The 13,413-nt window shown below is 44.5% G+C and overlaps 1 protein-coding gene across 2 annotated transcripts in view; it reads left to right on the plus strand.

Annotated features, from left to right (window-relative positions):
• Nucleotides 1–12,650, plus strand: part of LOC144733997 (paraspeckle component 1-like) — a 92,122-nt gene extending 79,472 nt beyond the window's left edge. For both annotated transcript variants that reach the window (XR_013588463.1, XR_013588464.1), the window contains 2 exons: nt 7,922–8,042; nt 9,551–12,650. The gene's annotated coding sequence lies outside the window, so the exon portion shown is untranslated. The remainder of the gene's footprint in view (nt 1–7,921; nt 8,043–9,550) is intronic.
• The last annotated feature ends 763 nt before the right edge of the window (nt 12,651–13,413 follow it).

Here is a 13,413-nt window from a genome sequence, read left to right on the forward strand (position 1 = left end):
CATACCCGCCACGTACCCGTGGTGCCCCCCACGTACCCATGGTGTCGCCACCCGCCACCACGCTTGTCTCCTCAACATGCAGCAGCTGTTAAAAGGTAAAACTAAAAAATTATCGCATGACATTCACCAATGCAGCAGAAACACCCTGAGTGAAAATCATTGTTTGAAAATACGTTTAATTTTCATTAATTTGTTATTCGTGCTTTGGTTTATGAGAGCTGAATAACGGAATGAGTTTCCACTCAAATGCCTTTCTATAGACTACAACAAAACGTATTATATGTTTGTGGCGAGATGTTTACTATCTTGCCTAGTATGGAGGAGGGCGTGGTTTCGATTCCGACCCTGATGCCTCTATGTTTGTAGTTTGCATGTTCTCCCCGTGGTTGTGTGGATATTTCTCCGGGTCCTCCGGTTTTTCCCTCCACATTTATAAACATGTATTTCGAGTATTTGGCTGCAATTCATTTCTATACGAGAAGCGACTTTGTTAAACTATCATTTGTGGCCAGGTCGCTTCTGAAAAAGAACTATACTTTACTGAAAGCCCCAAAGAATAAGACCTATACAGCTCAGTGGGCCTTATCTGGTAAAATAAAATAAAATTGTTTCTTTTAGCTTTTCTGTAATTTAACAGTGTTCAGTGGTGAGCCCTCCCTGAGACTCGCCCGCAACACTTGCAGTTTCACAAGATGGGGTTTGACCTCGGGTAATTGACTCCCTGCTTGGCACATGATGACACTTTAACTTGCCCAGAATATTTTGTTGCACTGTGTATGGAGATTTACTCCAAAAAACACTCCACGACTTAATCTCCCCCATTCCCAAATGTCTTGTCGGATGCGACGCGATTGGGAAAAAATCTTGAAGTGTGCTGCCCTGTTTAATGGTACCTAACTAATGGCATATCTTTTTCCATTTTAAGTTCAAACATTTGTTTTACAGTGGTAAATTGACTGATGCACCCAGTGTCGTGCCTGTTTATTGAATACTATGAAGAGACATTCAATTCTTTGGAAACACATGGTCATCCGAGCTCTCAAAAATCAGGCCTCGATAAAAACATTTTACAGAAATGATCAAACCACTAGAAAAGATGAAACGTTACATCAACATTGCATGACGAGAGTAATGTAATAAAGCAGCAGAAGAGGAGCCATGTTAGGAGATGTGCTCATACCAAGGCTCCAGTCAGTGGTGCTTTAGAATATATTTTTCTTAAATGACAGTGGAGAAATAAAGTTGTACAAATCTTACGGGAGAAGATATTAACCATCTCATTGTCGACAGTCATGGTAACAAACAAATTATTTTTTGTTGCTATAGTAACCAATCGAAGTTAATTGCAGGAAATGCATGAATAAGCTTAACAGTGAAAGCTGCAAAGTTGAACAGAATAGGAATATGAACGACGTTCAACGTATATGTTTGCGGAAATATAGAAAATTATTGTTGGAGGGACAACTGGAAAGCCAACACAGTATGTGTACGGAAAAGTCATCTTGCGTATAGCTAATGCAGAGCAACAACTTCAATTTCACATTCAGGTTGCCAAGCCAGACAACCGCGTCAGAAGCAGCTGAGTGTATCATCGCTGGATGTCTCCTTCGTATTTGTGGATCGGGCATTGCATCATTATACGTTATGGTCTGTTCTGGATGAACACAGTCGCACATGAGTTTTTAATATTCCATTTATGCATCAGATATCCACATCTGTGATGGTTTATGCGGATGCGTTTTGAGGTAGACCAATGAGCTTCGCGGAAGATCAAAACCAGCGATCCTTTGCGTTGAGTCTTTCACAATGAGGTGTTTGTGAGTTCTTTTGAACTCCAGCTTTCCAGAAAGAGTAAAAGGGGACCGGTATCAAAAGGTTAGTGAATGGAACACAATTGATCTCGCTGAGTACCTGACTACTGTGGTTGCCCCAATAAAATATAGATACTTGTGTATTCAAGGCACTCAAGTCTCTTCACCATGACAGGGCCTTGCTCTTTTGAAGTGTAGGTTTTTAGGGCTATTATATTTGGTGTACAGGGACTCCTTACGAATGAGTTAGGTTCCAGAGGTCTGTTCGTAAGTCAATTTGTTTGTAGGTCCAACTTTACTTCTGTCAATTCCAAACATGTTGTACAGCATGTACACGAAAGACAGGGAATGGCTTTAAAAGTTGTACAATCTCCTGTAGATTATGATGCTTCTGGTTCTTAATGTTCTGCAGATGTATATGCTAATACCCTTTGGTGCTCGTGTTTCCTCTCTACTTTTGAAAAACTTACCAAGAGATGTCTGCACAGTTGCTCTCTTCTCTTCATAAATCAACTTGTAATAGGCAATAGCATCGTGAACAGCTGCCGACACCTTAGTAAACCTTTCAGTCTTTGGGTCCTGAGACTCAAAACAAGCCGGTGCTTGATAATGAGCAACCATCGCCATCTATTGCGCGGCGGTTTAACTTACGACTCTCGGTCTGAACAGGCAACTGGACATACGGAAGTTTGTTTGTACCTCTGAAAGTTCATAAATAGAGTCCCTGTATATGGAAGACTCCTGGGTATAGTGCGATTCCTTTCGAGTATTTTTTTGTTTGTGAAGATCTCCACACCCCATTGCCGTTTGTAATACTTCCATGACGTCCACAGTCCATCTGCTTGCATGTGAACCGATCTCATCACTCCATCTCTGGAGTGTTCATCCTTTCGGGAATTTCCATGACGAGTCCTGTCCATCGACCATCATCCCTTCTCATTGTGTCCTGCCAAAGCCCACTTACTAATCTGGAGTCGCAAATTATTTCTTGGGTCTGTGTTTGATTCCTGTTCCATGTGTTCTCCTTTCTCGCTCTGCAATCCCAAGAATGCATCTCTCCATTCTTTGTGCACCTTTAAGCGTTTGCTCTGTGCTTCTGATTCGTATGTCATCGTAATAGCCACTGATTGAATACTTCGTTCTTCAAGCGCATGGGTGTTCGCTGCTTTCATGAAAATTCCATTTCCCAAATTTTAATCCTGCGCCTGTGTGCCTCTTGATAATAATAAACACAATTTATAGCACGCGTACATTTCACGAATCTGAAGCGTCGTACAATCGAAGTCAGAGCCATGGAGCCAGAGCTAAATCTCTCGTATGCCAGCCTGAACCGGGTGAGAGGCTGAACCGGGTGAGGACCTGAACGGGTGAAGACCTGAACAGGTGAGGGCCAAAACAGGTGAGAGCCTGTGGATGGGGTGATCCTGAAAAGGTGGGAGTCTGATCAGGTGAAAGCCTGAATGTGCAGTGGGAGATGAGTTGAGTATTCGATGTGCCCCATAGTACGCTGTGTTTTGTTGTGGTCTGGAGTGAGAAGGGGTAGAGAGAGCTATGGCGGAAGACCTTGATGTGGAGTTCGGCGGCACAGCATAGAAATGTTGTACTGTACCCTCGAGTTGATGGGGAGCCAGCGCAAGATTTTTTTAATTAAAGCCAAGGAAGCTGCTTGGGTACCACCCAATCCCAAGGACAGCCAGTGATAGGTTGTTTCGTAGACGCTAAAGTTTGTCGAGATTTTTTTGTCAATCTGATGTCCGAGTAAGGGTGGCGTTGCAATTGTCAAGATGAGTGCCGACTTCTACGAGGCAGTGTTTGGTGGTGTGGCTGTAGACGACATGAGGCGGATGTGCCCGGAAGCCCCTGAGATGGTGATTGCATAACTCTTTACTGTGTTGAGGACGTTGTTCAGTGAGCGTGTGGAGTCCAAGGTGATACGCAGCATGTTTGAGAGACTTGGTTTAGCCGGTGATATGTCGACATTGGGGGAGCGACACCATGATGAACTGCTGCCTGGTGCCTCGATTAAGGGCTATGGCTTTGGGGGGGATTTAATAGGTGAATTGAGTGGGCCCTGAGTGGAGTATAATTTAGTTTCATTAGCGTAGACGTGATATTTTATATACCGTGACCGTTGATGAGGTAACTGATTTGGGAGATGTAGACTAAACAGTAAGGGACCCAGGACAGATCCCTGAGAGACCCCTACAGTGGATGCAACGACGGGTTGAGGACTTGCCCACCGTGACGTAGCAGCTTCTCTCGAAGAGACATGGCAGAGCCACTGAGGGCTGTGCCGCTGATGTCGAAATTAGATTTTAGTCAATCGATCAAAATCTTGTTTCAAGTGTTGAAGGTGGCAGATGTATGTCGAGACTAAAGAGAGCAACGGTGGAACTAGAGTTGACAGCTAGAATGTTAATACTCTTGATGAGTGCAGTCTCATTTGAGTGGACTGGGCGGTAGGCAGACTGAAAGGGGGGAGGGGAGGTAGACGTTGGGGGGTGAATGTACGTGATCTTTGATTCGGACGAAGGCAATTCGCTCAAGAAGTTTGAAGATGGTTATTACGTTGGTGAGTAGGGCGGTAGTTGGCAGGGTCTTCAGGGGTCAGAGCCGCATTTCTTTATGAGTTGAGTTACTCAGCCCAATTTAAATGGAGGGAAAAGACCGAATTGGAAAAAGGCGTTTTCAAGATGAGAAACCATTTTAACCTTATCGGTGCAACGCTTGAAGCGCTGGATGGGAAGAAATCCAGGGGAAATTTAGGATGAGGTTGAGAACCTCTCGGGGTGTGAAAGGTGAAATGTGTTGAGTGAGAGGCAAAAGAAAGAATGGCCGGGGGTTGATTTAACAGCGAAAATGTTATCTGGGTGGTGTAGGCAATGTTGGTAAGTGTGTCTCTTTAAAAATCTATCGAATTTAACAGCGAAGAGTTGGCCTGGTGATCGCACGTTGGCCACCACTGTGATGGAGAATGGCATTAAGTATGGACCAGAGTTTACACAGGTGGTTAGCTACAGAGTTTGTATGAAGCACCTGAGGGTATGATGAGCTTGTTGGTGGCTTTACAGATGAGACTTTGTAATGTGGTCAGTTTTGAGTCTGTAGCACAAGTAGATTGTTTCCAGTCGGCATTTGCTGCACTTTTACGCAAAAGCTGCTGCTGAGCGCTACTGGTTATCATGAGAATAGAATGACCGGTAAAGCATTTTACGGGCCCTAAAGTGTCAAGGGCATGTCTGGGGTTAAGGTCCAGTTGATTGGTGCAGATTGTGTTGGATGATGGTGACGCCAAGGAGGAGGTGGAGTTTAGAAGCTTGTTAGAGCGTGGTGAAATTTAAGCGGCCAAACTTGCAAGTGTAGTCGGTGATTGTCCTCGATGGCTGGTAGACAGATGGTGCACAGTTGGCTGCGAAATGGCGTTCCGAGTAGATTGAGTTGACATTTAGATTTGGGCTCAACTGTTAGGTCTTATGTGCTGCCAATATCCGTACTTGACACACGTGTTGGTCCGTCATTGACAGTAGATTCGTAGGAGGAGCTTAGGTGATGATCTAACTCCGCTTCCCGAAGAGCCGGGATTATTAAACTCTACGGCTATTATAAAGCGGCGACCACTTACAGAAGAAGAGGTTGAGAAGGTTGGAGAGTTCCATGAGGAAAAGATGTATGATGTTACTGTCTGGAGGGCGGTACAGAATGACTAGTATAAGAGACCAATAAAGCTCGCCATAGACTTAAGACTTCACAACTGAATTTAACATCAATGTACAGCATTTTGCTCAAACTGCTTTGAGCTTCTTTGGATAATCAGTTCGGAAGTTGAAATTTTAAATTCGGTTGTGAAAAGTCTTAAGCCACCTGTGAGCTTTACTGGTTGACATTTGTATCATCATTGGCGTGTGTAAGTAGTAACAGGTATCCCTTGTCTTCTTGGTTCTTTCGGTAAAGTCACGTAGAAGAGAAAAATAAAACATAAAATTTTCACGACGTTTCGGCCACAACGCAAGCAGCCGTCCTCGGGTGAAGAACAGGTCTGTCGGAAAGACAGAATTGTGGCCGAAACGTGAGAATTGTATTTTATTATGTTTTATTATTTTATTATTTCTCTTCTACGTGACTTTACCGAAAGAACCAAGAAGATGAATCCCTGCAGTCACGAAAGCTTTAAATCGAAAGGTATCCCTTGATTTATGAAGGCGATGCATTAAAAAAACACGCGTAAAACGAAATTTTGTATATTTGAATGGCTTTTGCTATTTATAAAAAAAATAGGGATGTGTTTTGGATAGGCATTTCAACTCCTAACCTAAAGACATACCACTTTTCACGCTCCAAAAATAATTAAGAACAATATTAAAACAATTCAATAATATAATAAAAATAAAACATAATAAAATAATTCTCCCGACGTTTCGGCCACAACGCAAGCAGCCGTCCTCAGGTGAAGAACAGGTCTGTCGAGAAGACAGACCTGTTCTGTCTTCTCGACAGACCTGTTCTTCACCTGAGGACGGCTGCTTGTGTTGTGGCCGAAACGTCGTGAGAATTATTTTATTATGTTTTATTTTTATTATTTTATTATTTCCCTTCTACGTGACTTTACCGAAAGAACCAAGAAAATGAATCCCTGCAGTCACGAAAGCTTTAAATCGAAATTCAATAATAATTTAAAACAAACCTTTTCAGGGAACTCGTCAAAAGATTTGCTGCATGTTAGAATGACTGTTGAGGCGATGTGGAGGCATCACTGTTGCACTGCAGGGACACCGTGACGCTGGCGCGGGTGGATTAAATGGGTGGCTCCTTTGATGATCTCATGGCGTGTGCCATTTTAAATTTTGTTAACGTGGAAATTCGATTTTGTTTATCGAAATAGCGTTCGCCTGAAATTTCGTAATCGGAACGTTCGTAATCGACGGATACCCATATCTCTAAATGTGATGATCTGTGTCAGGCCTTGGAGGGTTAATGACAAGAATATGGCATAAAATTAACACCAAATGCAAAAAACTAATATAAATTGAATTGGCTTAGAAAATCTATGTCTTAGTGAAGTGTCACCAGTTGTAGGGGTCAAAACATTATAAACCATGCTCGGCCACCGGCATTGCACTTGGAGACTTGTGTCACATGCCATCTTTAAATCGAAATCTTAAATGTGTTGAACCTTAAAATGAGTTTGTTATTGCTTATTTAAAGACAAGTTTCTATGAGGTATCTCTTTAATAAACAATAATTAATAATAATCCCTCACGCACACGCGTGTGTGTGCACTGGGTGAGGCCCATGCCGTAGCCCAGGCGTTTCCGTTCCTCTCCCAGGGCCGTCTGATCAGGACAGCAACAAATGAGTGATTCGACTGAGTTGACACACACTGAGTTTTTTTTTACAGTAGAACCCCTCTTAACGACCACCCCTGTTAATGACTAATCGATTAACGATAGGCCTCCATAGATCCCAAGGTGTACGCTTATCGATCATTCCTCTGTTAACGACGGGCTTACAACGAGCACGTGACCACCAATTTCGGCCAATCGGCGAGCTTCAAAGTGGTCTGACCAGGCCTCAGCCAATCGGTGACGTCCATTCATGAGCGTTGGGGGCCATTGTTTACAATCAGTGTCTGCTGTGCTTTGAAGTGGAAACATCTCTTTTGATTTCTTGGTGTACTGCATTTCCTATACTTGCTAAACGACCAAATCACCTAACGACCGGTTTCATGGAACCAATTATCGTTAAGAGGGGTTCTACTGTACTTAAAAGTTTCGTGCTCAACTAACTGGGTAGTCTATCAGAATCAGAATATTTATTTTTACTGGAGGAATTCGATGAGGTGTAAAGCTCTTTTTCACAGATGTCCAATCGGGGTGGGTAAAAACGTTGTCGAGGCACGCTTAAATGTCGAACTTGTATTGGGATGCTAGCGCCAAAAAAATGACCCTCTGACGTAATTTGACAAATGCCAGATATAATTTTTAATTTGTTCGTGTAATTTGTTTTTGAAAAATCATTGTTTCTGTGATACTTACGGTGTTGTTCAATGATGCAGTATGGTAAAGAGTCTATGTTGCGATCACGGTTTCCCCGGTGTGTCTGTGGTGCGGCAGCCTGTGCAGCCGGGGTGACGTGACCTCTTGTGGATTAACCTTTGGTGAAACACAGCGCGGAGGAGGAGGGCGGGGGCACTGCAGAGTTTGAAATGCATCGGCAAAGAGTACCGCGAATGTGGTAAGCTTCCTTGAAAATGTAAAGCATTGTCGATGTGTTGATGTTTTACAGACCCAGCACACGAAGATTGTCTACCTGTTTACATATCCACTCTCCCAAATATTCTTTAGAATAGTCTGATGCTGAAAAGTAGCGATATGATGAAAAGACCTCACAATGCTCACTGACCACAGCATTGATCACAGCCATGCTTGGTGTAGCCAATTATTGTAATTGAACTTAAATATTGTTGATTCTGGCCAATAAAATGTTATTTCCATATTTAAGAAACAAAAATGGTGACGACGTTTAGGTAAAAGTCTGGCATGCTTACCATAAGGCTCATTGCAATAGAGGTCTGTACTTAAATGTTTTGCTGATTGTTTTCTAGGATTAATAAAATGTATTCCATACAGTGCAATGTAGATTCCTAGAGTGTATAAATGTGACCGTATCTGAAGCCGCTACACAGAAATTGGGCATTGAGTATAGAAAGAAAGAAAGAAAAAAATTAAGGTCTGGAGCCTGTACTTATTAAAATCTTTACTTTTTGCTGAATATTCTTACATGACGGTATTTTTTACAAATATATTATTTCTTATTAGAGAAAGTTAAATTGCTATTACAGTTACTTTTGAATTTATTTATTTAATGCTTTCCAACTAAGGTTGAAAGCATTTGTGCATTATATCTGTCACTAGTGGCAGGGACACCATCACTCATAAAATATAAACCAATATCAATCAAACTTCGGCATAAAGTTGTGTTACTGTTAAGGAATTAACCTATAGGAAAGCAGCCAAATCGGTCAGAGGGTTATTACCCAAAACAGCTTGAAGGACCCATCTCGGTGTCTCAGCCTTCCCGATTGAGGTGTGCCATTTGGCAGAGCCACGAGCTCCGTGGTCTCATTGCAGCCTACGGATGTAACTACTCCTTAAGCACCTGGCATGAGCGCTACCATTTTTTCAAATTAACCCTTTCCCGTTCCCAGACATTTGCAAGTTGCAGGGTGGGTATTCCCGTTTATTGCTGAATCTCAGAACACGCAAGCGGCTCAGCATAAATTTTATTTAGAGAGGCGTAGTAGCACTGTTGTTTTTAAGGACATTGTACTCATCACAGATAACCGTAGCGACACGACCAGACTCTACGATAGCTGGCGCCAAACTGTGCGACACGCCCTCCCGCATGGCCTTGTGGGAGCCTCGGTACCTATAAAGTTATTTTGTTGGGTTTTCTTCTGGTTGTATTCCGACGACATATACGTACGTCATCGAAACGGAATTGGAAGAAAAAAGAAGGGATGACGTACATATACTACATCAGAAATGGAAAGGGTTAAATACTTCTGAAGACAAATGCATGTCGGGATGCATCACAGAGTATATGTGTACACATGAGTTTTTCTCCTATTTAGTAACATTACCATCTCGTAAAGAGAGGCCAATCCTCATGCCAGAATGACAGGTGGACATCTCTCTAAACGTGTCTCATTTGCTGTCTGCTACGCACTTCCTGCACGGCAGGCTTCCATGGGGAGAATGAGGCACCGCGTCGGGAGAACACCGAAGCTGCGTCTGCAGGACGGGACGCCGGATCTGCAGGACGGGACGCCGGATCTGCAGGATGGGACGCCGCGTCTGGAGGACGGGTTGCTGCACCACAAGCTGCGGTTTCAGCAATAAGAGGCGATCTCTCTGCGAGCTCAGAATCGCAGGCAACGTCAGCCTGCCCCGAACCAGTGACACCTCAAATTAAGAAGCGTACCGCAAGCCACCACAAACGCCGTCATCATGATCTGGGCACCATTGGTCTCAGCCAGAAGCGGCATCATGTTTTGAGTGGTTATATGCACTTCAACCGATCATGCCAGCTTTCTACAGGGTATCTGTCTAAGGCACTGCTCCACGTCGGTCCGTAGTATTTTCTCGTCCACATGCTGCGTCTACTCACAGCATGGGGACAGCACAATGAGGCATGGTGGGCGTAGGGTGAGACACGGCGGGCGTAGAGCCCGGGGGAACAGCAAGTGGCAGGGAGCCGGCTTTGTTTCCCCGGTGCTGCACTTGTTACTCATTTAAGGCCGAGTCGACCGGGCACCACTATAAACATTATCCAATCCCCAAGGGAGAGGTATCTGGGCCAAAGGTGAAGGGCAGGGCTGGCCGAGAAACTCCGAGAACTGGCTAGAAAGTTCCACAAGAGGGCGTGGCCGGAGGCGGAGCCTAGCCGCGCCTGTGGCAATATAAGTGGAGGCGGAGGAGGACTCGGGGTTAGTGTGTGGAGTCTTGGGTCCGGACTGTGTCGCTGCTCGCCGTCATCTCTCCGTTGTTCGGCCACGTGGCGGATCTCCTGCGGAGTTCCGCCGCCCTTACCGGCACGCCGTCAGCCAGCGGCGAGGCCAGTAGTGGACGGGTGGAGCCCCGCCGTCTGATCAACCGTGTGTGTAGTCTGTAACAACTTTAATATCCAAAGTGTGAACTCGGAAGAGGGAGAAGATAACGTTAGCTTGTGTTGTGCCCGATTATGAAATAAAGAAGAGTACCCTCTCCACGACGTATCGCGCAAGTCGCTCATTACATAATGAAAGGGGGTGGGGGTGTGATGGGAGATTGGGGTAGGAGGCCATCAGGGGTCAGGGCAGAGGCACGGAGCAGAGACGTGAAGGGGAGAGGCGACCGTGAGATGGATGGCACCCCCCCCCCCCCCCCACGTGCCCACAATCTACCCCCTGGCCCCCATCACCGCAAGCCCCTCGAGAGATTTGCATTTCCATCGTCGGTTATTGTCACCCCCCTAAAATCATTTTTCTCTATGCGGAGAGTTTTCCCTGTTCGCCGCATGCAGTGCATGCGTGTGTGCGCACCCACCTGCGAATGGATTGTCCCCGTGGTAATGTTACCAGAGTGGACGGTGTCCATCGTGCAAATGGCGCTCTGCCACACGGCCGCATCGTGTGGCGGAGCGGATTACGCCGGGCACGGCGCGAAGCACCTTGGAATCCTTGCCGTGACAACGACGACGTCTGGTCGAGCATCTCGGGCTTGCACAATCTGGACGCCACCACGCGTAGCTTTGTTGCGGCAGCTGCGTGAGCTGAGCGTTGGATTTTTCAAAACTTTCACGCCGCGTGTCTCAAATTCATTCAGCGATTGTTCGTAGCGCACGCGCACACACACACAAAACCACCTTCAGAGGTGACCTTCAAAATCAACAAAGTGTGCTGTACATGCGGCAGTATTTTCTCTCGCATAGATGGGTGCCGTCCTTTCGATGCTGGGAGTACGCCAAAAAGAAATGGGAAAGCGTTAAATTTGTGTAACCACGTAAAAATTTTGTTTTCGATTGTACGCACGGTTTGCTTAATCTGCCTAGACATAGTTTGTAGTAACATATTACTTACTCAACATAATTTAACAAGTCTTGTTCATAGATAATTTGTTAACATGAAAGCTTTATTGACTTATAAGTGCTATGTGGCCGGAGTGGTGGTGCGGCAGCGGTGAGTGCACCGCACGATACAAACCAGCGGCCTGGTCATGGCTGACATCTGTGAGGAAGCGATGCCTGAATCTGTCTTGGGCCTCCCCTTCAACTCGCCTGACCTGCACGGTGAAGTATGGTTAAACTATTTCCCGTGACCAATGTGGGATGTAGAGACCTTCATCAAGGAACCGTAAATAATATTACTTGAATGTTGTTCCTGTGTTATTATTACTACTACGTTCTATTGCGTTTAAAGCAAACATGGCTACGATTTAATCGTCTAATTTTGGAGGATTTCTCCAGAATTCTGGCTGTCGCCTGATGAGGCTGGTTGTTGTTGCAATTACCGGCAAAACAAAACGTGGAATTGGCACGTTTTGTTTACGTGACAAACATTACTAATTTCTGTGTCGGGTGTTGGCAGGTTTAACAAAATGTCTATTTAAGCAAACGAACCCAAAAACCTCTTATGGATAATATTGGTCGCAAAAGCCTACTTTTAAAAATAGATTCATTGGATTGTTATAAAGATCATAGAGGCTTCATCGAGCAAACTGACAAATAAATAATTTGATTTTCACAAAGTGAATTGTTTGGCCTCCCACTCAAATTAACTTTAGTTTTTAAAACTCCATCAAATTAATTAAATAGTGTATTTTGCAATTTGTAAAAAGAATATTCCTCGACAACAACAATCTCCCATCGTGAGCAAGTCGTAGAATCAGGACCTCCTAGCAAGGGACGATAAGTGTTGGTGGTGTAACTCGTCAGAACACCCACGACCTCTTTTTAAGGGCAGGGCATTGCCAGCTGCACGCGCGGGATTAATAATTCATGGATTGCTTCGCCGCCGAGACCCGAGCACTTGCAAAGGAAACATTAAAATAGAAACCTGTCAAAACTGGGCAATATTCCTGCTCAACCCGGGGTGTGAAATGCGAAGGGGTCATGCAGGAGTTAGTGGGCGTAGAGAAGTGAAGAGCAGGAATTTTTTTCCCCCATCTCCAGATGTGTTCAAATATATACGGCAATGGGTGTCCATTTTTATGTACGGCATGCTTTTTAAGTGACATGTTTTGCCATTTATGGATTTTTGGAGATGACTTCGAGGAAACAAAAAATAAACATATTTTCATTACCCATTCGGTTCACGCTTGTGAAATCTCAACACCAAAAACACAGTGCATGCGGTTGAACCATACAACGGGGATATTGCGTGCGTGCGACTACTGTACTGTAAAGAGGTTATTTATTCAAGTTCAAAATAACAAAGTACATTCCTGTTCGAAGCAGTGTGGGATGTTTCTCGTGCGTTGTCGGTGGGCCAAGACGGTGAACATTCCATGTTCCTATGGCGAGAGCCTTTCTACAAGGTGACATTCATTGTTACTCGCAGCAAGATATGTTTTATATATGAATTCCGGGAATCCTCAACTTACGAATGAGTTAGGTTGCAGAGGTATTTTTAAGTCCATTCTTTCAGTACTTTGTCATCGCGCCATCACCACTAGGTTCCCCACCACTGCACCTCGCCTCATTACTCTCGCCTTGCACTGAAGGCTCACGGTAAAACCCTACACAGCAGCAACAGTAGCAGCGTCACTCAACATCTGCTTTGGACACCGAAGTCTCGAACTGTTACAGCCTCACTTCACTATATACTACATGATACAGTAATCCCTCGCCACTTCGCGGTTCAAGTTTTGCGGCCTCAGTGCATCGCGGATTTTTCCAACTGATTTAAAGGCCTCATTATACCTGTGCAGTAACACCATCATCATCATCATTCATCATCACATTCATCGAACTGCACAGGTCATTGTCATCGTCATTGTCATCGTCGTCGTCATTACTGGAGTCAAGTCTCAAGATACAGTACTACTGTCATTGGTGAGTGTAGATC

The sequence above is a fragment of the Lampetra planeri genome, chromosome 49 (genome assembly GCF_965212315.1).
Source record: "Lampetra planeri chromosome 49, kcLamPlan1.2.h2, whole genome shotgun sequence".
Taxonomy (NCBI): Eukaryota; Metazoa; Chordata; class Hyperoartia; order Petromyzontiformes; family Petromyzontidae; genus Lampetra; species Lampetra planeri.